General features: G+C 46.4%; 1 pseudogene; it reads left to right on the forward strand.

The window, feature by feature from the left end:
* Positions 1-928: 928 nt before the first annotated feature.
* Positions 929-2,577, forward strand: LOC148119339 (asparagine synthetase [glutamine-hydrolyzing] pseudogene; annotated as a pseudogene).
* Positions 2,578-4,112: the final 1,535 nt, after the last annotated feature.

Genomic DNA, 4,112 nt, shown 5'->3' on the forward strand with positions numbered 1-4,112 from the left:
AGAAAATATGCTTTACTCTATTCTTTCCCAAGCTTTCTCAGGCTTTCTGTGGATTCAGTTATCCACGTCTGGGCACCATATGTAACATGAGGGCCGGCTTGTTGGCGTATCTGTTCCCGCCCGGTACCCCACAACCAGCAACTCCCAAGGAAAATCACACACAAGACTCCATAAGATTATAAACTGATTGGCTCATTAGGTCAGGCTACTTATTGGTTCTTATAACTTATGTTACCCCATTATCCTTATCTATCTTAGCCACTCGGCTCAGTACCTTTTTCAGCTGGGCAGGTTACATGCTGTCTCTCTGGTGGTCCGCACAGGAATGGCAGAGGAACCTTCCTGCTTCCCAGAATTCTCCTGTTCTCATTGCTCCACCTCTACTTCCTGTCTGACTTTCCCGCCTATACTGCCTGCCTGGCCAATCAGCGTTTTATTAAAATATGACTGACAGAATACAGACAATTCTCCCACACCAATCTACCTTCCCTAATTCTTTGTGGCAGCTGTGATTTTTCTCAGATCAACCAAGCATCCTATATTTTGGGGTATTTACTACTCTATAAGGGATGAGCAACTTTATAGACTCCCACTTGACCCACTCCGGAATGAGTGCCTTTACTTTTCTCAGGTCAAATCCTTCAATCATGGCATAGAGAGTACTGTTCTTTAAAAATAATATGATGATGGGATGCCCGGGGCGGCTCGCAGAGCAAGTGCTAGTCCGACAAGGATGGCTGTGGGTCCCTGCAAGATCTCCAGGGTGGCAGCGCCATGCTGCCGGGGGAGTCAGGCGGCGGTTATCGCAGACATAAGCCGGCGGTTATAAGGTAAGAAGCAGTGCTTGTGGCTCCTGTTGTGGCTGCACCGCCTCCACTGCCCCTCCTCTCGCCCTGGCCGCTAGCAGCGCCTGCAGCTCTTCCGCAGCATGTGTGGCATTTGGGCTCTCTTCGGTAGCGACGACTGCCTTTCTGTGCAGTGCCTGAGCACAATGAAGATTGCGCACAGGGGGCCAGATGCGTTTCGTTTTGAGAATGTCAATGGATACACCAACTGCTGCTTTGGATTTCACCGGTTGGCCATGGTTGATCCCCTGTTTGGAATGCAGCCCATACGAGTGAGGAAGTACCCTTATCTGTTACAACGGCGAAATCTACAACCACAAAAAGCTGCAACAGCGTTTTGAATTTGAGTATCAGACCAATGTGGATGGTGAGGTTATCCTGCATCTCTATGACAAAGCAGGAATCGAGCAGACCATCTCCATGCTGGACGGGGTGTTTGCGTTCGTCTTGCTGGACACTGCCAACAAGAAAGTGTTTCTGGGCAGAGATACCTATGGAGTCAGGCCCTTGTTTAAAGCCATGACAGAAGATGGATTTCTGGCTGTGTGTTCAGAAGCTAAAGGGCTTGTTTCGTTGAAGCACTCCATAACTCCCTTCTTAAAAGTGGAACCCTTCCTTCCCGGGCACTATGAAGTTTTGGACTTAAAACCAAATGGCAAAGTTACATCTGTAGAAATGGTTAAATACCATCATTGTATGGATGAACCACTGCACGCCCTCTAAGACAGTGTGGAGAAACTCTTCCCAGGCTTCGAGTTAGAAACAGTGAAGACCAACCTGTGGATCCTTTTTGACAATGCTATTCGTAAGCGCTTGATGACGGATCGGAGGATTGACTGTCTTTTATCAGGGGACCTTGACTCCAGCCTGGTTGCCGCCTCCCTGCTGAAGCAGCTCAAGGAGGCCCAAGTGCAGTATCCTCTCCAGACATTTGCGATCGGCATGGAAGAAAGCCCCGATCTTCTGGCTGCCAGAAAGGTGGCAAATTATATTGGAAGTGAGCATCATGAAGTCCTTTTTAATTCCGAAGAAGGCATTCAGGCCCTGGATGAAGTCATATTTTCCTTGGAAACTTATGACATCACGACAGTTCGAGCATCTGTAGGCTCCTTCTCCTGAGAAGGCAGAGGAGGAAAGTGAGAGGCTGCTGAAGCAGCTCTACCTGTTTGATGTTCTCCGAGCTGACCGCACTACTGCTGCCCACGGTCTTGAGCTGAGAGTCCCGTTTCTGGATCATCGGTTTTTCTCTTATTACTTGTCTCTGCCACCAGAAATGAGAATTCCAGAAAATGGGATAGAAAAGCATCTCCTGAGAGAGACGTTTGAGGACTCCAACCTACTGCCCAAAAAGATTCTCTGAAGACCAAAAGAAGCCTTCAGTGATGGGATCACCTCGGTCAAGAACTCCTGGTTCAAGATTTTACAGGACTATGTTGAACATCAGGTCGATGACGCCATGATGGCTGCGGCAGCCCAGAAGTTTCCCTTCAATACTCCCAAAACCAAGGAAGGCTACTACTACCGGCAGATCTTTGAGCACCATTACCCAGGCCGGGCTGATTGGCTGAGTCATTACTGGATGCCCAAGTGGATCAATGCCACTGACCCTTCCCTCACTCTTACCCATTATAAGTCAGTTGCCGAAGCTTAGATGTTCTCTAAACTCTAGTGTGAAGAAAGTGTTTCTTCTGACTCAGAAGGTAGAGACATTGAGACAAACACAGAAATGATGCAAGCCAGCCACAAACACACAAGACAACAAAAGATGGCGACGAGGGAGGTCGGAAGTGGCTGGGGTGGGCGTGGCTAACTCTTAAAGTGCCCGCAAAGGAATAACAGAGAGTGTGTCCCAGCAGTCCATCAATCCCCAGTATATTTAAGGCAGAATATATCTCAAAAGGAAACAGGAAGCTGCATTACTTATTGTCTATGTTCCCACTGCAATCAAACTGATCTTCTCTGCCCCATGTCCCGTAACCTCAGTCAAGCTGGCATTGGCTCTTTCACTTCTGGCTTTAAAGTCATTCCCAATTCAAGGCATTGGGAGGCAGACTGCTTCTTGGTTGTCATAGTTTCCCACACCAGGCCATTATTAAGACTCCTATTTGCATCCTGAACCATGGGCTTGTCCCTTTCTTTGTATTAAAGGTCAAACTTGAGGGTAAGGGTTGTTGGTTTGTATTTCTTCACCTCACCCTCCTCACTGCCTTTTTCTTCCCATCGGTCCCTAGTTTGGGCATCTTGGAAGAAGTTATTTATCCCAAATCTAATTTTTTCCTCTCTGTTACATACTCTACAAGCATAAGAAGAGCAAGCCAACATCTCCATCTCATTCCCCTTTCTTCCATTGTTCTTGCCAGTTCATAGGACAGTATAGAGGATAGCAAGTGCATGCCTTCTTCTCCTGCAATTTCCTCCTGGTGTGGGCAAATCCTCCACTGACAAACGACTCAGTCTCAGCTGCTCTCTGATCACCCATAGCAGGGGAAGTGCAAGTTCGGCCACAAGTTACCTTTGGTTATGTATCACATTTGTTGCTTCCTTAGAGAGCAAAATATTCTCTAGTACATCTGCTGTTAGGAGTAAATCTCTGTATACACATAGCAGACTCCATTAATCAAGATTACTCAGTCTACATTATATATATAAAAAAAAAGTTCACTGTGGGATTCCCCTGATGGGCACTCCACCGTCAGACCAAACAGCCTGTTTCAAGTTTTGTAACCCACCAGAGACACAGTACAACTGCTCCTACAGCAAGAAGGCATGTCATTCCATGCCCCCACGTGAACCCCTCCTGTACTATCTCAATAGTCCTATACGGGAATGAAATTGGTCCCAGTCTTGAGAGGTCTTGGTGAGTTAATCACAGATGTTGTGTTTTTGAGATGACTGTGGTTCTGTCATACTTAAATGATTAAGTCCAAAACACGAGAGTAAAAGCAAAATACATCAGAAGAGAAATTAAATACAGTTGGATAAGGGTAAGACATCTTAATACGTGAAACAAACTGAATTATGGAGAAAAAAGCATGAAAGCTCACAAGACTGAAGCTGATGCAAGAATAGCAAGCGGACAACTTGACTTTTAAAGTCTCTGATGGCATAATCTCCTTGGGATTCTCCTGTCTTGAAACTGTCATCATCCACCACTAATTTAGATTGCAGATTCATGAGCTTAAGATCTCTATGTCTAATCAGTCTCTAACTCCAATTCCTGCCAACAGCCAACTATCCCAATACTGTCAGCTGCTTCTGCAGGTGGAG

The sequence above is a fragment of the Myodes glareolus genome, chromosome 17 (genome assembly GCF_982192425.1).
Source record: "Myodes glareolus chromosome 17, mMyoGla1.1, whole genome shotgun sequence".
Classification (NCBI taxonomy): Eukaryota; Metazoa; Chordata; class Mammalia; order Rodentia; family Cricetidae; genus Myodes; species Myodes glareolus.